The 23,052-nt window shown below is 28.4% G+C and overlaps 1 protein-coding gene across 5 annotated transcripts in view; it reads left to right on the plus strand.

The window, feature by feature from the left end:
• Positions 1-1,337: 1,337 nt before the first annotated feature.
• The window catches only part of LOC111676033 (protocadherin-like wing polarity protein stan), a 113,130-nt gene continuing 91,415 nt past the window's right edge, over positions 1,338-23,052 (plus strand). Inside the window, exons 1-3 of one of the 5 annotated variants that reach the window (XM_046955414.1) lie at positions 1,338-1,716; positions 5,336-5,937; positions 16,486-16,566. The gene's annotated coding sequence lies outside the window, so the exon portion shown is untranslated. Of the gene's footprint in view, positions 1,717-4,546; positions 5,938-16,485; positions 16,567-23,052 lie in introns of those variants that run through there. The other 4 variants (XM_046955413.1, XM_046955415.1, XM_046955416.1 and 1 more) reach the window with 4 other exon arrangements.

Genomic DNA, 23,052 nt, shown 5'->3' on the forward strand with positions numbered 1-23,052 from the left:
AACTTACTAACTTACTAACTTACTAACTTACTAACTTACTAACTTACTAACTTACTAACTTACTAACTTACTAACTTACTAACTTACTAACATACTAACTTACTAACCCACTAACTTACTAACTTATTAACTTACTAACTTACTATCTTACTAACTAATTAACTAACTAACTAACTAACTAACTAACTTACTAACTAAGAAACTAACTAACTAACTAACTAACTAACTAACTTACTAACTAACTAACTTACTAACTAACTAACTAACTAACTAACTAACTAACTTACTAACTAAATAACTAACTATATAAGTAACTAACTAACTAAACAACTAATTAACTAACTAAATAACTAATTAACTAACTAAAAACATAACTAACTAACTAACTAAGAAACTAACTAACCAACTAACTAACTAACTAATCCTAAGCAATCCTAAGTTGTTTGGCCTTAGAATTCTCTGGCCCCCTCTTTGGTAGATCTGTGGATACAACGCAGGGCAAATTTCTTTGCAATCGAACACTGATAATAATCCAAACCTAATATAAACAAAAGTGTCATACATTGTACAAAATGTTTCGTAATATATATGAAATAGGCGACTGTAATTTAGAAATTTTTTTAACAAAATATTTTTATAATGAAAATTGTGAAATTTATGGAATATGGTAAAAAATGTTTATTTACATTATTATAATTTTTAAAAGATTTAAAATTATCATTCACACGAATTTTCATGTTATGAAAGTAATTTGTAAATTATTTAATATTTTTACTTAAGTTTTATATTTATTTAATTATAATGTTATAAATATTTATAATGTTTTATTTGTTTAAAATTTATAAAAATTTAAGACACGAAATATTTCGCATTATGATGGAAATATTCATAAATATTAAGAAAACAAAGTTCTTTATTCAAGATTTTTAAAGTTTAATCAAGAGTGAGTTGGGGGATCTAATTAGAGTCTTAAGTGATCTCGATAATATAACAAAATCCAGTCAGAAATCCCTTGCTTACTTAGTTACATACTTATAGTAACTAAGTAAGCATACTATATCAACTCTTTCAACAATTTCATTAAAAAACATAACACAACATGTTCGATAACAGACAAGTATGATCTGCAAATCATTTATATGTTTATTATTGTTTTCAAAATTTTAACTTGTTTTATTTACTCTCCACACAAATACCCACATAATAACCTCGGCAACATGTTTAGCAACATATCACTAGCAACAATTGTTTCGTCAACATAAACATTATTATTAGAAACATGTTTATGGTGGTGGTTTTATGTTGGGCTTGCAGACAAACATTTAGTTTCATTGAGCTCTTCGCGCGGTTAAGACGTGTCGTAACGGAATATATAAAAACGTAAACGTTTAATTGATGGTTTAATTAGAAAAAAAACACATAATAATAACCGGTATTTCTATATATATATATAATAAATAAAACTTGTTGTTGTGTTTACTTTTGGCCATAAATTATTATATTGTTAGTGTTGGTATAAAGTTGTTAAAGAAATATAACACAACAAAAAAAAAAGGAATATAAACAACATAAAGTAATAAAAAAAATAAACATAAAAAAGAGGAATTAAGGAATTGTAATAAAGTTTTATGTATGTATACATACATATGTACATGTATAAGTGTTTCTATGTGTGTGAGTTATATACTCAAATCTATGGGTGATGTTTTTAATACAGTCTGTCTTTTGGATTTTCTATGTTGCAATAAGTTTAGCAGACGTACAGACAGACAAACAAAAATATGTACTTGTATAAACGGCGTCAGACCAGAGTGGCAAATTCAGTTACCGGTTTTTTCTGCTTTTTTTATTTTGGCCACACTTAACAAACAACATTTTCTTTGACAACAGAAAGTTGTTGTATTTGTTGGTTTTGTTTTTGTTTGATTTGTGTTCAAATAATTAGGTGTTCGTGTGAATGGAAACAATTGACTTTAAACCAAAAATTGTTGAAAACCGATGAGTTCCATTATAGTGATATATTAGATATCTTTGCTTTGGAATTCTTAAGCTCCTAGATCGGGAGAGAATTTGTCAATTAATGGAATTGTAGTTTGTCAGCCAAACACTTTCTATAAATAGCGGACCTAAGTGGACTTGGTATAAATGAAATAATTATAGGTTTCATTGATCAATTTCTGAAACTTAAATTTCCGGGAAATCGAGTCAAGGGAATCCAAAACTAAATTCCCAGATATCATTTCATAAAGAATAAAATCTTCAGTACCAGTTGTGGACTAGAAAATACTGGGTTCTAAAATTAATTTTTCGATCGAAGTTGGCTTTTGAGCCCATTCTCAATTTAAAGTTGGGTCTCAACTTTAAATTGGTTGGTATTGAGTTCATGGACACATGTATGAATTCTTCGATGTATGAATTCTTCGATCTATGAATTCTTCGATCTATGAATTCTTCGATTGAATGATATTGAGTCCATGCACACATGTATGAACGAATCTCGGAAACGAAATCATACAATCAAAATGACATGGAATCAATCCTCAATGAAGGTTCATATAAGATTTAAACTGTTTGATCTAAAACGGCACCCGCGAGAACAATAGTTTCTCTAAAAGTTCAATATCAATAAAGCTTTCTCCACGGTCTTTGATAAGAGTTTTCGGATGGACATTATCCGTCACTGGAATTCCAGATCCTTAAGCCAAAAACTTCCTTCAAACATCGGCTCACAATCGACTTGGTATTAATAAAACAATAATAGCTTTCATTGAGCAACTTGGGGGACTTACAAGCTTCAGTTTACATTTCCTAGAATTCGAAATTCGAGATGTTGCCTTCAACTCTGCAATGGGTATAAATATCAACGGCTTATGGTGTAGAACTTCAAACGAACATGTTTCGGTACTCAATAGTCTTGAGGATTTACCACATTTGAACCTTTCGCTTAATCGATAATAGGTTACATTGAGCAACTTAGGGGACTTACAAGCTTTAGTTCACAATTCTTAGAATTCGAAATTCGAGAAGTTGCCTTCAACTCTGCAATGCGACTTAAAATCAATAATAGTTTGAGCAACTTGGGAGACTTACAAACTGTGAGCTAACATTTCCTAGAATTCGGAATTCGACATGTTGCCTTCAACTCTGCAATGGGACTAATTGTCAAGGCTTATGGTATAGAACCTTAAACGAACATGTCTTTATACTCAATATTCTTGAGGATTTCCCACTTTTGCTGAATCAAAATCACACGTTTCAAATGAAATGGAATCAGTCTTTATTGGTGGCTTATGTAGGCACTGCTGGTTCTAAAACGCAACAAAGTTCCATATAAACGTAGCGGTCTTCATACTGTACAACACAGTCGAAGGCTTTTCTAAAGCCTTCGAAAGACGCTTGATCTGATTCTTTTATCAGAATTGCTTCTTCATATATCTGAAAATATAACCGACTTTATATCTTTACTTTAAAGTCGCCTTTCTGGGACTTTCTGATGATCTAACAAAATTTGTTATGTCATACAGGATTGAACTGCACTGAAAACGAACTTTTCTAAAGCCTTGAAATAAGCTCGAAGTATAAAGAAGATATAACCGATTTCTTAAAGTCGACTGATGGGTCGTTCTGATGATCTAACAAAATCTAAAAAATCTCGAAGTATGCAGAAGATATAACCGACTTTATATCTTTACTTTAAAGTCGACTGATGGGACTGATGATAGAACCAAATTTGTTATGTCATGCAGGATTGAACTGCACTGAAATCTGACTTTTCTAAAGCCTTGAAAGACGTTTGATCTGATCCTGTTATCAGAATTGCTTCTTCATATATCTGCAAGTATAGAGATGATAAAGACTTTATATATTTACTTTACTTTAACGTCGACTGATGGGACGAACAAAATTTGTTATGTCATGTATGATTGAACTGCACTGAATCCAAATTTGGCATCAGAACTTCATCTTTACATATCTTGAAGTCATAAGGAAGTTATAGCAGAGATTAATCTCTTTATTTAAAGTGGACTGATTGGTTTTTCAGGTGACCATATAAAATGAGTTATCTGCAGTTTTGAACTGAAGTTCATTTTCACATATCTCGAAATATAAGAATGTTATAAGTGAGTTATCTGCAGGACTCTGCAAACAAAATTTCTTTTTTGCATATCTCTATGTAGAAGATCGAAGGTATAACAGCGGTTGCATTAAATAAAGGGTCTACTCTCTAAACGATTGCTATGTTTTCATGAAAACCTGCTTTGTAGAAGGAGTTCTAATGCTGGATACGTTTTGAACGCAATGCATTCTTTAGAATAGAATAGTTTTTTTCTTAGGGTTGCAAATTTCTTGTCCTGTATTATTAGCCATACTCGGAGAACAAGTAGGCCTTATTTGTTAACGAGTTAACAAAGTTCATATTCCAATCTATAACGAGGAGTTCGCCTAATATGGTTCTGGAATATCTTGAACATTCTCTTTTCACCACGTTGAAGTTTCTATTACTTTCTCTAAATGATTTTTTCTTAAAATGTAAAGTTAGTTAGTTAGCTAGTTTGAAAGTAGGATGTATACATATCAAATCCGAAAAAATAAACCTAGGCCTCTATCGGGCCTATTGTGTGCTATTTTATAAAGAAATTTTAAATTCTTCAGAAACTGCAACTATTTTGCTGCCCCCATGTATAACAGCTAACATGTGTACACAACTTCATTGTAAACATTATGAGAGAAATAATACAATATCTGTTGTCTCGGCCCCGACACTAAAGGGGGTCGGTGCTGTGAAACTCTTTTCACTTAAAACTTTAAAGCATTTTAGTCGCACAATAGTCGCTTGTTGTATAGTTAATGAAGAAAAGTTGTTGTCTTACAAACTAGTGACAAGTCAGTAGCTTAGCTTACAAGTCCTGCTGACATTTCATCGCTTAGCGAACCTTGTTATTTCTAAATTTATTTTTTAGCCAATTTAGTTTACCACAGAAAAAAAAAACTACTTTAACTTCAAATTTTGTGTGAGGCAATCAAAAGAAAAAAGCCTGTTGGCTGCTGGTGGATTTTGTGGGCTTCTTGCTGTACATAATGTTGAAATTTTTTTTTTGAAACCACATTTGGCTTTAAGTAAAGTATACAACAAGACTTGCTTGAAGTTAATAGAAGTTGCAACCAGTTTTTCTGCAAATTTTCTTTAAATACATAAAGCTTAAATGTTAAATGTTAATACTGCGGCTGCCACAAACTGCAGCAACTATGTATTTAGAATTCAACTATTCCAAAAAAAAACCTAACAAGATTATCTTGATTTTTTTTTATTTCTATAACTTCTGTCATTTTATAGCCTTTACAGTTTATGGTTTTAAAAAAGATTTCCAGTTAACTGCCATTAAATAGAAACAAATACAAAAAGAAAAAAATAAATATAAAGTTTGTGAAAGGAAATTGTGCTGAAAAATTAAATTATTAACAAGAAAATTATAAAATATACTCTGAAAATCTAAAGTGAAAATAAAGCTAAAAGTGTTGAAAAAATTTAAAAAAATTTAAAAAAAATTTTTTACCTTTAAAGTTCTACTTATACAAACTAAAAGTGTTCATTTGTTCAAAAAAAAAGCTTAAAAGGAAAAAATATATATTTAAATTTCTGCCCTTAACAATGCAAATAAAACAGGATAAATTATAATTGCTCCGGCTTTAAATAAATACCAATATGCAAAAGCAAAAAAATCTTTTATATGAAAATGTTAAATTTAATGAAAATCTGATCAAATTATTATGCATAAGTTATGTGTATATTTGCATATAGAAAAGTTTATATAAAAAATAATTAAAAAAAATATATATAAATTTATAATAAATACTTATTGCTGTTCAAAAAAAAGGAAATAAAATACAACAAACAATACTCTTTTTAAGGATTAGCCGCATTAAATCAATGTTGTGGTAAGTTTTAAATATATATTTTTTTTTGTACCCTACATCACTTAAGTGGGGAGTTTATATTGGGTTTGTGCTGATGTTTATAACGCACAATAGTATTGATCCTATACCCATTCTAAAGTATATAAAGTATATATATGTCCGTCCATCTGCACGTCCGTTCGTCCGTTCGTCCGTCCATCTCTCTGTCCGTCCGTCCATGCGAAACCTTGTAATCAAACTAAAGATCGCAATTTTAAAGATAATTCAATAAAATTTTGATACATATTCTTCAATTGTCCTAGGAACGAAGTCTATTGAAAATGTTTAAGATCGGTCTATTATTTCTTCTAGCGCCCATACAACTGAACCCCCGAATATGGCTTGTAAACCTTGTAATCAAACTCAGAATCATTTTCTGAGTCACTTTAACTATGTCCGTCCATCTGCACGTCCGTTCGTCCGTCCATCTGTCTGTCCGTCCGTCCATCTGTCTGTCCGTCCGTCCATGCAGAACCTTGTAATCAAACTACAGGTCGCAATTTTAAAGATAATTCAATGAAATTTTGATACACATTCTTCTATTATCCCAGGGACGAAGCCTATTCAAAATGGTTAAGATCGGTCCATTATTTCATTTAGCCCCCATACAACTGAACCCCCGAATAGGGCTTATTACACACGTAATCAAACTTCAGGTCGCAATTTCAGAGTTAATTCAATGAAATTTGCACATGATCTTTTATAATACCATAGACAAAACCTATCATGTTTAATATACTCGCATCTCAACCAAAAGCTGTAAAATCAAGTCCTATACTAGCCTTGATGACCCTCATGAACTTTATAATTATAAGGCCTAATTTAACCCTAGCTCCTATAGAAAGTCCTCTACAAAATTTATCACCTGATATCGTCCAAATTTCCTTCTGACAGTTGGTTAGTATGTTAAGACAAGTAGGCATCATATTTATTCTAATCCAATTTGCACATTCCGTTATTGCTGGGACTTCTGTCTGAAGGCCTGTGTTATGATTAGGTAAACGTTAATATATTTATGTTTATGGGGTTTTCAATAAAGACCCCCAGGGGCACTTTGTTTCTTAATTTAGAGAATTCGTATAGAAACGAATGGTATTTGATCTAATGTTAAATTCAATCAAGATTCTCTCTAGCATCAACATATCAAAGTTCCCTAGTTTGGTATGCGATCAGGCACATCAATATAGGCCCCCAGGGGCACTTTATCGAACATTATAGAGCTATCCGTGTAGGAACGGATGTTATTTGATGTAATGTTCAACTCAACTAGGATTCTCTCTCAGATCAGTATTTCAAAGTACCCTAGTCTCGTAGGCAATCGGGCACATCTAACCTAATATTACCTTCAATGAGAGAAATATTTTGCAACGTTTACGTAGAAGTTCTTTAAAGAAGTTCAACAGTTCGTTGAAGCTTAGAAATGGACATCGAGCAATATTAATACATATATAAGATTATGACTGTTAGGCTCTATAATTACAACTTATAAGTTAACAAAGATAACCTTAAGAGGACCGTCAAATATGCTACATGAAGTTGTCCCTATAACTTCCTGGTTTATACACAAATATATCGCAAGATCACATATACAAAACCAATGCTTCATGGTTTATTTGTTAACCTTGGAAAACTTAATAAAGGATTCATAAAAGAATGGAAATCAATCCTAAACTGTTATCTTTGGGACCATTTGGAGCCAAGTGAGTTGGTCATTATCCGACTGCCTCAATAACCTAACCTTTTATCTGTGTCACAACAGGACTATACGGAAAGTAACAACAATGGAGGCAAGTATTTACAAATAACCACTTAAATAAGTGCTTACATATAAAGAAGTAAGAATGTATAGTCAGACATGACCAACCATATGTTACCCCACACCAGTGATTATAATAATCTGTTGCGTGCGTAAAGGTTTACATAGACACATAGACCGAGATACAGACAGAAAGATAGAGAGAAAGGCAGACAGACAGACAGACAGACAGACAGACAGACAGACAGACAGACAACCAGACAGATGAACGGATATAGCTTAACAGACTCAAAAAGTGTTTCTGAGCCGATTTAAGGTGTGTAAAATCAATACTTTTGAGTGTTAAAAACATCAGCACAAACGCATAATACCCTTCCTTCTACTTTGGTGTAGGGTATAAAAATGCAAAAGCATAAACATAATCTTACAAATCACTTGATAAGAGTTAATAAATTTAAACAAAATTTTGCTAAAAATAGTTATTTCCACTAAAATTTGTCTTTTGTAAACATAATAAACAAAGAACAGGTTTTTTTTTCGCAACAAATCTATTAAATTGTAAAAAAAATATAAGAATAAAATAAAACAGACCAAAAACTACTAAAGATTAAAAAAAAAACATCATTATTATGATAAAAAGCAAAAGATCAAAAGATTATTGATCTTTTGAGATTAAATTCTTAACACAAAATCAATTTTATAAAATTTTAAACATCTTGATATATTTAGTGTGAATCAAACGCATATATTTGCATATATTAAATATTACAGCATATTTTTGTATTTAAATAACGAAAACTAACAAATAAAAGTGAATTTTCTTTTAAAAATTTCTTAAATTTAAAGAAATTATTATAAATATTTTTTGCATGTTTAAGAAACGATTTATGTTTTAACTTAATACAAACCAAAATTTATTTTTCTTATTGTAATTTCTATATTCTTTACCTTTATTGTGTTTCTATTTTACATAAAGTTTTATGTTGTAATTTTATAGTCTAGTTTTTATCTTATTCCCTGTTACTACATTTTAATTTAAATGTTGAAACTATAGTAGACATGAGTTTAAAAATAAATGAGTATATATTTGACAAAGTTAGTTTTAATATACCCTTTTTCTAGAATAATAACATTGAAAAAGTATAGTCTTAACAACAAATTATTCTATAGTCTTGACTATAGATCATTCTATAGTCTTGATTATAGATCATTTTATAGTCTTGACTATAGATCGTTCTTTAGTCTTGACTATAGATTAGTCTATAGTCTTGAATATAGATTATTCTATAGTCTAGACTATAGATTATTCTATAGTCTTGACTATAGATTATTCTATGGTGTTGACTATAGATTAATCTATAGTCTTGAATATAGATAATTCTGTGGTCTTGACTATAGATAATTCTATAGTCGTGACTATAGATTTTTCTATAGTCTTGACTATAGATTATTCTATAGTCTTTACTATAGATTATTCTATAGTCTTGACTATAGATTATTCTATAGTCTTGACTATAGATCATTCTATAGTCTTGACTATAGATCATTCTATAGTCTTGTCTATAGATCATTCTATAGTCTTGACTAAAGATCATTCTGTTGTCTTGACTATAGATTTTTCTATAGTCTTGACTATAAATCATTCTATAGTCTTGACTAGAGATCATTCTATAGTCTTGACTATAGATCATTCTATATTCTTGACTAAAGATTATTCTATAGTCTTGACTATAGATCATTCTATAGTCTTGACTATAGATAATTCTATAGTCTTGACTATAGATAATTCTATAGTCTTGACTATAGATAATTCTATAGCCTTGACTATAGATAATTCTATAGTTTTGACTATAGATAATTCTGTAGTCTTGACTATAGATCATTCTATAGTCTTAACTATAGATCATTCTATAGTCTTGACTATAGATCATTCTATAGCCTTGACTATAGATCATTCTATAGTCTTGACTATAGATCATTCTATAGTCTTGACTATAGGTCATTCTATAGTCTTGACTATAGATCATTCTATAGTCTTGACTATAGATCATTCTTGACTATAGATCATTCTTTAGTCTTGATTATAGATCATTCTATAGTCTTGACTATAGATCATTCTGTAGTCTTGACTGTAGATCATTCTATAGTCTTGACTATAGATAATTCTTTTAGTCTCGACTGTAGACCCTTTTATTCTATTCTACAGTCATTCTACAGTCTTGACTATAGACCATGCATTAGACATAGCATTATCTAAATATCCTTCTAAACTGTGAAGTTTTTTAAAAAGGCAAAACATATTTTCCAATGTATTACAAAAGAAGTGATAAACTTAATATACCTGTCATCTAAATACTGAAGAAGAAATATAAAGCTATCTTTATCTTTAACTTTTTTTAATAACTTTTTCTCTTTTCTTTAGAGACAAAGAGTCAAGAGTACTAGATTGCCATGATTATAATATTATAGCCTGAAGTAGCTATAACCGGTATTACTCATTTCCATACATTCTTACTTACATAAATAAGTTAACATTGTATTTGCCAGCAAAAACAAAAGTCAAATTATAGTCTAGTACTTAAACTATTGTTGCTTTTTACCTTCAATAATTATAACACGTGGCAACAAAGATTCTGTGATTTCTTTAAGAAGGAAACGTAGGACTGAAGTAAAAAATAAAAGTAAAATAATTCAAATTTTAAGTTAAAATACAGGGTGCAAAATTTGAATTCAAATTAATAGATTTTTTACACATAAATAACACGTACAATCTTTTATGGAATTCCAACATCATTTTCGAAAAAAAAACGTTTTGTTACCCGGTGTAGTGTCTTTGAAAAGAGTATATGTATAGTATGAAAATGAAAACATTATTAAAACTGAAATGCTTGGCAATTGCTTTATTATTCATATTGTACAATTTAGTTGTAAATGTAAATTAAGCTGAAGACAATTTTTTATGGAAAAAAATATATATACATAAAAGTATAATTTAATTATAGAACTAACTCAAAATATAAATTACAACTGAAAGAAAATGTTTATAACAAGTTATCTGGTAAAATGTTTATTATAAATTAAACAGACATCACGTTATATGCTCAAAAATATATGGTGAGAAAATTATTCAATCGTTTTTGTTTTAAGAAATATGAATTCTATGAAAAAAATATATGAAATGGTACAATTATTATTAGAGAAAATGAAAAGTTTAAAAACTGTTAAATTATTTAGATCAATCCGCTATACTACACAATAGTCTTTACTCTAGATCAGTCATAATCAGTCTATAGTGTTCTCTTCATATCAGTCCAAAGTTTTTACTTTTGTCTACAAAATAAACTTGACAAAACATCATACAGTCTTTGCTATATTTCAATTAACATGTTATATCAAAAATCAATCTATAGTATCGACTATAAATTTATCTTTAGTCCTGACTGTAGAACAGACGGCAATCTATACTATAGGTCAGTCTATAGTCTTGACTATAGATCAGTCTATAGTCTTGACTATAGATCAGTCTACGATCTTGACTATAGATCAGTCTATAGTCTTAACTATAGATCAGTCTATAGTCTTGACTATAGCTCAATCTATATTGTTGACTATAGATCAGCCTATGGCCTTGACCATACACCATTCTATAAACTTGACTATAGATAAGTTTATTTTCTTGACTACAGATCAGTCTATTGTCTTTACTATAGATTAGTCTATTGTCTTGACTGTAGATCAGTCTCTAGTCTTGACTATAGATCAATCTATAGTCTTGACTATAGATCAGTCTACTGACTTTAGATTAGTCTATAGTTTTGACTACAGATCAGTCTATAGTCTTGACAATAGATCCGTCTATAGTCTTGACTACAGATCAGTCTACTGTCTTCACTATAGATCTGTCTATAGTCTTTTACATAGGTTATTCTATAGTTTTTATTATAGACCAGTCTATAGTTTTGACTATAGATTAGTCTATAGTTTTGACTATAGATTAGTCTATAGTTTTGACTATAGATCAGTCTATAGTCTTGAGTATAGATCAGTCTATAGTCTTGACTATTGATCAGTCTATAGTCTTGACTATAGATCAATCTATAGTCTTGACTATAGATCAGTCTATAGTTGACTATAGATCAGCCTATAGTCTTGACTATAGATCAGCCTATAGTCTTGACTATAGATCAACCAATAGTCTTGACTATAGATCAGCCTATAGTTTTGACTGTATATCAACCTATAGTCTTGACTACAGCTCAACCTATAGTCTTGACTATAGATCAGTCTATAGTCTTGACTATAGATCAGTCTACAGCCTTGACTATAGATTAGTCTAAAGCCTTAACTATTGATCAGCCTATAGTCAAAGATCAGTCTATAGTTTTGGCTATAGATTAGTCTATAGTCTTGACTATAGATCAGTCTAAAGTCTTGACTATAGATCAGTCTAAAGTCTTGACTATAGATCAGTCTATAGTCTTGACTATAGATCAGTCTACAGCCTTGACTATAGATTAGTCTAAAGCCTTAACTATTGATCAGCCTATAGACAAAGATCAGTTTATAGTTTTGGCTATAGATTAGTCTATAGTCTTGACTATAGATCAGTCTAAAGTCTTGACTATAGATCAGTCTAAAGTCTTGACTATAGATTACTCTAAAGCCTTAACTATTGATCAGCCTATAGTCAAAGATCAGTCTATAGTTTTGGCTATAGATTAGTCTATAGTCTTGACTATAGATCAGTCTAAAGTCCTGACTATAGATCAGTCTGTAGTCTATAGTCAGTCTATAGTCTTGTATATAGTCTAAAGTCTTGTTTATTGATCAGCCTATAGTCTTGACTATAGATCAGTCTATATATTTGACTAAATATCAGTCTATAGTCTTGACTGCACTCTTATTCTACAGATTAGTCAATAGTTTTCTTTTAATCAATATAGGGTACATATCTTAAATATTCTTTAGTTTCTTCATTCATTTTAAATTACAATCTAGAAATTTACATTTTATATTTTCTTTTCTGATTGTACTTTGAGTTTGTATTACCTGTCTGCTAAAAAGATAAAACAAATCTTTAAATATGTAAAAAGAAAAAAAAAAAAGAAATCATAAATCATATAGATTTATACAGAGTATTCTCTATATTTATACATACTGACGTATTTTATTGTTAATCGTCCCTGGTCTGGTTTTATACAGATGATTACAATTTTCATATAATAAATTAAACAACAAAAATAATACTTGATTATTTTAAATAATTTTTCATAGAACTTAAAAAATAATACACATGGGAGACTGAAAAAAAATGTATAAAAATACAAGAAAACAAAATTGTAATAATTGCATAAATATTTAATAGATCTCTATACGTACGGCTGGAAATAAGGTAAAAATAATCGAATTGGAAACAAAAATATGAAAGAGATAATGACACCTGTACAACAGCAGCAATGCAACACAGCACGGTATAGATACATTTGTATCTAAACATGACATGCGCAAGTGCAACTGTTGCTATAGTTGGGAGCAGAACACACATGGAGAAATAAATAAGTACAAAACAAACACATGCCATTGAGTAAACATAAGACACGTAGATAAATAGAAACAACAAATAACGATTAAATAAATGTACGTTGTTGCAGCTGCAGTATGCACGCATACATATAAGTATCAATATATGTACAAAGGATATATTTATTGCAGGTACATATATACTTCATGCCATATACATACATACTTGTGTTGTATGTTGTATATTTATGACCACCTGACCAGTCGTGTAAATAAGTATCAAATGTTAAACAAAATCAAAATTAAAGAAAAACAAACCAAACACAAGAAATTGTTATTGTCTCCCATGAAACTGGTTTAACAGGATTTTTTTAATGAAAACACAATTTATTTTCTTTTCTTTCTTTTTTCTTGCAACTGCAGCAACAACTATGCAACATTGTTACGAAAAAGTAATAAACAATAAGAAATTGTATAGATATAAAGTAGCAAAAGAAGTAAATGAAGAAGTGTGGCAGTAAAAATGTAGTAAAGTCGTGATGTCTTAAAATTGAGTTAAGACTTCTTCGGGTAATTTTGTGTTTTTTTTTTTTGTTACACCGCATTTGAAAGGGATGAAAAAACATTAATTGGATTTGGAATTTATAGTCAGACATGGTCGACTATCGCAATCGCTTATCGGATAATTTAAGTTTGCAAAGAAAGCTGTATATAGATCTGTAATCTGATTTATGAACTGTTTTTTAGTCAAGATTATAAACTAATCGATAACCAAGATTTTTATTCATTTATAGTAAAGACTAAAGATTGATCTATAGCGAAGATAATAGACTGATCTATAGCCAAGACAACAGATTTATAAATTATAGATTGACCCTAGATCAGTCTATAATTTTAAATATAGATCAGTCTATAGTCTTGGCTATAGATCAGTATATAGTCTTGGCTATAGATCAGTCTATAGTCTGTTGACTATAGATCAGTCTATAGTCTTTACTATATATCAGTCTATAGTCTTGACTATAGATCAGTCTATAGTCTTGATTATAGATCAGTCTTGAATATAGATATAGATCTATAGTCTTGACTATAGATCAGTTTATAGTGCTGACTATAGATAAGTTTATAGTGTTGACTATAGATCAATCTATATTCTTGAATATATATCATCTATAGTATTTACTATAGATCAGTCTATAGCCTTGACTATATATCTATAGTCTTGACTATAGTTAATCTATAGTCTTGACTATAATCAATCCATAGTCTTGATTATAGATCAGTCTATAGTTTTGACTATAGAGCAGTCTTTAGTCTTGACTATAGAGTAGTCTATAGTCTTGACTATAGAGCAGCCTATAGTCTTGACTATAGAGCAGTCTATAGTCTTGACTATAGAGCAGTCTATAGTCTTGACTATAGAGCAGTCCATAGTCTTGACTATAGAGCAGTCTATAGTCTTGACTATAGAGCAGTCTATAGTCTTGACTATAGAGCAGTCTATAGTCTTGACTATAGAGCAGTCTATAGTCTTGACTATAGAGCAGTCTATAGTCTTGACTATAGAGCAGTCTATAGTCTTGACTATAGAGCAGTCTATAGTCTTGACTATAGAGCAGTCTATAGTCTTGACCATAGAGCAGTCTATAGTCTTGACCATAGAGCAGTATATAGTCTTGACTATAGAGCAGTCTATAGTCTTGACTATAGAGCAGTCTATAGTTTTGAATTTAGAACAGTGTATAGTCTTGACTAGAGAGCAGTCTATAGTCTTGACTAGAGAGCAGTCTATAGTATTGACTAGAGAGCAGGCTATAGTCTAGACTATAGAGCAGTCTATAGTATTGACTATAGATCAGTATATAGCCTTGACTATAGATTAGTCTATAGTTTTGACTATAGATTAGTATATAGAACATTTTATAGTATTGACTATAGATCAGTCTATAGTCTTGATTATAGATCAGTCTTTAGTCTTGATTATAGATCAGTCTTGAATATAGATATAGATCTATAGTCTTGACCATAGATCAGTCTATAGTCTAGACTATAGATCAGTCTATAGTCTTGACTATAGATCAGTCTATAGTCTTGACTATAGATCAGTCTATAGTCTTGACTATAGATCAGTCTATAGTCTTGACTATAGATCAGTCTATAGTCTTGACTATAGATCAGTCTTTAGTCTTGATTATATATCAGGCTATAGTCTTTTTGTACAACATACAATTTTGGGTTTTATTTTTTGATATATTTTTTTGTCAAATCCTACTCTTTATTGTGTTTTCTTTGCCCTATTGGAGTCCCTACAGCCGAATATATTTCTATTGTTATTGGTTTTTCTTAGTAATTTTATTTGAATTCTTTGTTGTCACACTAGTATTCTAAACAAAAAGAAAAAATAAATTACAACCGGATTTTTTGATACTCTTTTTTGTTTTTGTTTATTTGTTAATACAAATATTTTTGCACATACCAACAAACTCGTCATGATTACGGCCCGGCTCTAAGTTTGTGTGTTAAAATTGTGTATTGGTTGTGGGATTAGCCCACAATACTCATACAAGTGTTTGTATAGTTTTTGTATTTCTGTGTGTGTGTTGAATTGTATACAGATAACAAGTAGTATTGTGTATATCTAGCTATTTACTTTAAGATCCCCCCACCCCCCTGCAAACCCATCATTCGACCAATATGTGAGGTTTCAAATGTAAACTAACCTAAGTCAATGATCGTTGTTTTGTTGATTTTGGTTATTTTACTATAGAGTATTGTTGTGGATTTTGTATTCATGCCACTGGACATTGGAACATTGTTGTGAGGGCATACATATGTTGGTTAAGAACGAACATATTTGTCTATAATAGTGAGGAGTACGTGTTTATGGATTTTTGTTGTTGTCATTCTTAATGATTACGTTGGTTTAGACAATAGCATGACGATTCTACTTTTATTGTGTATTTTTGTGCGTTGAATTTAAAAAAGAGTTTTTTTTTGGATTTTTTTAAGTTTTAAATTAAAAAATAAATATTATAAAATTTTTAGCATAAGTAAGAGTGTTAAATGAAATTATTTTAAAAGTCATCAACCTTAGAAAACTACATATGTATTTTGTTGCATTTACATTTTGCTTTTAACCGCATTTATTTTAGATTATTTCAAATTTTATTTAAATCACTTTATTATATTTGTTAATTTAATATAAATAATTAATTTAAGTAATTTAAATTCAAATTATTTTTATTTTTTTGCAGGTTTAAAAGTATATAATATTCATCATAAATTACCAAAAGCTCATTATCAGGATTTATAATAATTAAAAATAAAATCAACTGGTAAGTTTATTAGTTTTTAGACAATAAAATATTTTATAAAAATATTTAAACAAATTTTACATTTAAAGTAAGAATAAATCGTAAAAAATTTATATATAAAAATAAAATTAAAAAGAGTCAAAAGCATTTTATGTTCAAAATTCTAGACTGATCTAAAGTACATTATTCTATAAATATCATAATACTGATCTATAGTTAATGACCACAGACTTATCTATAGTAATTCAAATAGTCTGATTTATAGCCAAATCTATAGTCAGGACAATTATTTGATCTATGGTCTATAATCGCGACTGATATGCATTGGATACTATAAACTGATAAATTGTGAAGAGTAAGATTTCAATGATACACAGATGTATAGTCAAGAGTATATAGTAATCTATAGTGACTGAGATATAGTCACGACTAAAGACTGATCTGCAGTCATAGCTATAGACTGATCTATACTCAAGACTACAAAGTATAGTAGAAACTATATAATCTTCTCTAGTCCAGATTAAATCTATATTCAAGACACCGACCTTTTTACTAGCTTATAAACTGGAATAAGTTAAGCCTATAGACTAATTTATAGTCAATACTTAAGACTGATTAATAGTCAACACTCAATAGTTAAGACTATAGACTGATCTCTAGTCAAGACTATAGTCTGGTCTATAGTCTTGCCTATAGTAAAGACTATATACTGATCTATTGTCAAGGCTATAGATTGATCTACAGTCCAGACCAAAAATGATCTATATCTATTGATCCGATTTATAATCAACACTAAAAACTGGTATAAAGTCAAGCCTATAGAAAGACCAATAGTCCAGACTACAGAATGATCAATAGTCAAGAGAATAGACCGATCTATACTCAAGACTATAGACTGATTTATAGTCAAGACTGTAGAATGGTCAATAGTCAAGTCTATAGACTGATCTAAAATCAAGACCAAGTCATAGACTGAGCTATAGTAAAAACTATAGACTGATCTATAATCAAGACTAATCTATACTCAAGACTCAGACAAGATCTGTCGATCTACACTCATAATTTTTGTATTTTTATTGGCTATAACTGAACTAAACTAAGCCTATAGACAGATTTATAGTCAAGACTTACGACTGACCTATAGCCAAGACTGAAGACTGATATAAAGATGAGACTCTAGACTGATCTATAATCATGACTATAGGCTGATCTATAGCTAAGACTATAGACTGATCTATAGCTAAGACTATAGACTAATTTAAGGCCAATACTATATACTGATCTATTGTCCAGACTGATCCGATCAATAATAAAGACTAATATAAAGTCAAGAATATGATCTATAGCACAGACTATAAAATGATAAATAGTCAAGAAAATAGACTGATCTATACTCAAAACTTTAGACTGGTCTGTACTTAAGACTACAGAATGATTTATAGTCAAGACTTAAAACTGATCAATAGTCAAGACTCTATAGTCAAGACTATAGACTAATAGTCCAAGCTATAGGCTGATCTATAGTGTAGACTGTAGACTGATCTATAGTGTAGACTGTAGACTGATCTATAGTGCAGACTATAAACTGATCTGATCTATAGTAAAAACTAAAGATAGTCAAGACTACAGAATGATCTTAGCACAGACTATAGAATGATCAATACTCAAGAGAATAGACTGATCTATACTCAAGACTATATACCTATCTATAGTCTAGTCTATAGATTGATCTATAGTCCAAACTATGTACTGATCTGATGTATGTCAAGTCTCGCTATGCTCCATATAGATTATAGATTAGTCTAGAATATATAAAGGCTATTGACAGATCCATAGGTAAACTTATAGTTTTATCTATTAATACATTAGACTGTAGACTGATCTCTAGTTTAGACAAAATACTTATATTTAGTCATGACTACAAATTAATGATAGGTCAACATAATATCCGATCTCACCGATTTTATTTTCGTAAAAGTTTTATTCATTATAATTTGTCATCAAATTTAACTATAAATTCACTATTTTAACTATTTACATTCTCACAAATGCAATTTTGCATTTGTACATATAAACATATATGTATACATATGTATTTGAGAAAAACTTCAAGAACTTAATGGATTGTAAATGTCAAATTGTTTTATTTAATAGAACTTTTTACGAATATATATAATGGTAATAAAAACCTTTTTAACCAAAAAACACCTAAAGTCTTTTACCATGACTACTGCAATCAACAAACACAGGACATATAATATTAAGGAAATATATTAAAATAAAAGAACGAATTCAGTCCTGAACTGTTTTAATTGCAATATAAACAAAAAATAATGAAAACTTTTATCAATACAACTTTTAAAAGTTGCAATAATGTCCAACTTTAAATTAATTTATAATTTGAAAAAAATTCCAAACAATTTCATTCCTTTAAAGCTATTGATTGTTACTATACGTCATATGTCAATGCAAATTTTCCTAAATTGCTTCCTTGATTTTAGCCACAAAAGGGATAAAAACAAATTCCTTTTTTGGTACAAATAAAATCCATTTCAATTGTGGTATGTTCATAGAAAAACCCATAAGTATTCTGCCCCACAACTCGAACACACATTACAATGACGGATTTAAAAACCCGATAGTTTTTGAAAGTACGCAAAAACACTTTTCTATAAAAAGAAAATTTAATCGAAAATTTTCCATAAAAAGAAAATTTTATCGAAAATTTTCTATAAAAATAAAATTTGGATAGAACATTTTCTATAAAAAGAAAATTTGATCGAAAATTTTCTATAAAAATAAAATTTGATCAAAAATTTTCTATAAAAAGAAAATTTGATTAAAAATTTTCTATAAAAAGAAAATTTTATCGAAAATTTTCTATTAAAAGAAAATTTGATCGAAAATTTTCTATAAAAAGAAAATATTATCGAAAATTTTCTATAAAAAGAAAATATTATCGAAAATTTTCTATTAAAAGAAAATTTGATCGAAAATTTTCTATTAAAAGAAAATTTGATCGAAAATTTTCTATTAAAAGAAAATTTGATCGAAAATTTTCTATAAAAAGAAAATTTGATCGAAAATTTATATAAAAAGAAAATTTTATCAAAAATTTTCTATAAAAAGAAAATTTGATCAAAAATTTTCTATAAAAAGAAAATTTGGTCGAAAATTTTCTATAAAAAGAAAATTTGGTCGAAAAATTTCTATAAAAAGAAAATTTGGTCGAAAATTTTCTATAAAAAGAAAATTTGGTCAAAAAATTTCCAATAAAAAGAAAATTTGGTCAAAAAATTTCCAATAAAAAGAAAATTTGGTGAAAAATTTTCTATAAAAAGAAAATTTGGTGAAAAATTTTCTATAAAAAGAAAATTTGGTCAAAAATTTTCTATAAAAAGAAAATTTAATCGAAAATTTTCTATAAAAAGAAAATTTAATCGAAAATTTTCTATAAAAAGAAAATTTAATCGAAAATTTTCTATAAAAAGAAAATTTAATCGAAAATTTTCTATAAAAAGAAAATTTGATCGAAAATTTTCTATAAAAAGGAAATTTAATCAAAATTTTTCTATAAAAATAAAATTTGGTCAAAAATTTTTTCTATAAAAAGAAAATTTGGTAAAAAATTTTCTATAAAAACAAAATTTGGTAAAAAATTTTCTATAAAAACAAAATTTGATCAAAAATTTTCTATAAAAAGAAAATTTGATCGAAAATTTATATAAAAAGAAAATTTTATCAAAAATTTTCTATAAAAAGAAAATTTGATCGAAAATTTTCTATAAAAAGAAAATTTAATCGAAAATTTTCTATAAAAAGAAAATTTAATCGAAAATTTTCTATAAAAAGAAAATTTGGTCAAAAATTTTCTATAAAAGGAAAATTTGGTCAAAAATTTTTTATAAAAAGAAAATTTTGTCAAAAATTTTCTATAAAAAGAAAATTTGGTCAAAAATTTTTTCTATAAAAAGAAAATTTGGTTAAAAATTTTCTATAAAAAGAAAATTTGGTCGTAAACTTTCTATAAAAAGAAAATTTAATCAAAAATTTTCTATAAAAAGAAAATTTGGTCGAAAATTTTCTATAAAATAAAAATTTGGTCAAAAATTTTCTATAAAAAGAAAATTTAATCAAAAATTTTCTATAAAAAGAAATTGAAAGAATATTTACAGAAAAAATAGGATTCATAAAGAAAAGTAATTAACATTAGACTTGTCTATAGCAAAGACCTCATAAGGATCTATAGACAAAATCATAGACCGATCTATAGTCTGGACTATAATTGAACTATGATCAAGATTTGAGAGTGATCTATCAACAAAATTATAGACTGATCAATGATCAAGACTATTGACTGTTCTGACCTACTTTCAGTCAGAACTAAAGACAGATCCATAGTCAGTATTTCAGACTTAAAAATATATAGTAAAATTAAAGACTATAGACTAATCTAAAACCATAACTATTAAGAGATCAATTTTATAATGAAGTCTATAGATTGATCTATATAGTAGTTAAATCTATAGACTGGTCTATAGTCAAGACTATAAACTCATATAATGAAAAATCTGTAGCCAAGACTATGAGCTGATCTATAGTGGAGATTATAAAGTGATCTACAGTAAAAACTATAGACTAATCTATAATCAAATCTAAAGTTAAGACTATGTACTGATCTTAAGTCGATACTACAGATTAAATGAAAATTTATCGAAAATGTTGTATTAAATCTATAGACTGATCTATAGTCAAGACTATAAACTCATATATAGTAAATACTTTAAACAGATCAGTAGTCGAGACTATAAGCTGATCTATAGTCGAGATTATATAGTGATCTACAGTAAATACTATAGACTGATCTATAATCAAAACTAAAGTTAAGACTATGAACTGATCTTCAGTCAATACTACAAAATAAAAGAAAATTTATCGAAAATGTTCCATGAAAAGAAAATTCTTTTGAAAAAACATTATTCTAAAATAGTTTAACAAATTGTGTTCAATTTTCACAACTACAACTGGCGGGTTATTTGTCATAGAAACCAAAGTGCTGAAAATTAATTAAACTCAAATTTGAAACCCTTTGCTAGAAGTACTATGTATTTGTTAACAGTTCAATAGGTACTTGATATCAGTTTAAATATTATTTGAAAAATAAAAGTCACAAATATCAATTAAACTTAAATGTTTTAATAGACAATTATCATCTAAAAAGCTTTATGTGAAATGAAAATTTTATTACTAAAAAGTTTCTTCTAAAATTCTATGTTGAAAGAAATTCTCGGCTAATTAGGCTCCTATTTTATAAAAACAATTAAGGAAAAATACAAATATATTTACACATAATTGATTAAGTTAATTTACATATATCAACATACATTGTAATTAATTTTAGTACAATTTTCTACATTATTTAATTATAATTTATGTTCGCATAAAGAAAATTGGACAAAAACTTAAATTAATGTGAAAACACATACATGTACACATATATATGTATAATTAATTGTAGTGAAATATTAAACTCTCTAAAATACAATAAATTCAATGATTAAGTACTTTTTGAAATTAATTAAAGCAATTTGTTTGATGAACCAAATGTACATATGTTAAACAATGATCATCTATTAGCAACGAGGATTAACAGGGATTTTTTCTTAAATTTTATTAAAAATATTCTCTTAATAGACTATTTTGCATCAAATTTTCACTCTCTTCAAATACACAGCATCAACCATTATGTTCTCTTTTTAATTCCACTTCGTACTTGATTTAAGAACGAATTTTAAAATATTTTCTTTGAGTGCATGAGCCATCACTTCAAACCGCTTATTTGTAAGCATTATGTTGAAAGCACGATAAAGCACTTTATGTTGACTTCTATACATTTATAACAATTTTCACATATTTAGTAATTTTTCATCTCACTACTCAAGCCAACAGTGTATTTAATTAATTAGATTAGAAGTCGTACAGTATAACTGTTCTATAAATGGATATGAAGAGGAAATTAACAAAAACAAAAAAAAAAAAACTTTTAGCAGACAAAGTGTGAGTGCAATGATTTACAGAAATATTTTTAATACCATGTCATTGTACGGCTTTAAATCAGTAGAGGAATAATTTGAAATTAACCCATATTAAAGGAATTAGCAACAGGCAAAATTACAGTGAGACCATAGAAATAATTAGAAATTAGTTCTGTAATATTTATAAATTCTTCAAACTTTTCTTTATTCAGACTATAGAGTATTCTATAGTCCAGACTATAGAGTATTCTATAGTCCAAACTATAGAGTATTCTATAGTCCAGACTATAGAGTATTCTATAGTCCAGACTATAGACTCATCTATAGTACAGACTAAAGACTCATCTATAGTCCAGACTATAGACTCATCTATAGTCCAGACTATAGACTCATCTATAGTCCAGACTATAGACTCATCTATAGTCCAGACTATAGACTCATCTATAGTCCAGACTATAGACTCATCTATAGT

This window comes from Lucilia cuprina, chromosome 6 (genome assembly GCF_022045245.1).
Source record: "Lucilia cuprina isolate Lc7/37 chromosome 6, ASM2204524v1, whole genome shotgun sequence".
Lineage (NCBI taxonomy): Eukaryota > Metazoa > Arthropoda > Insecta > Diptera > Calliphoridae > Lucilia > Lucilia cuprina.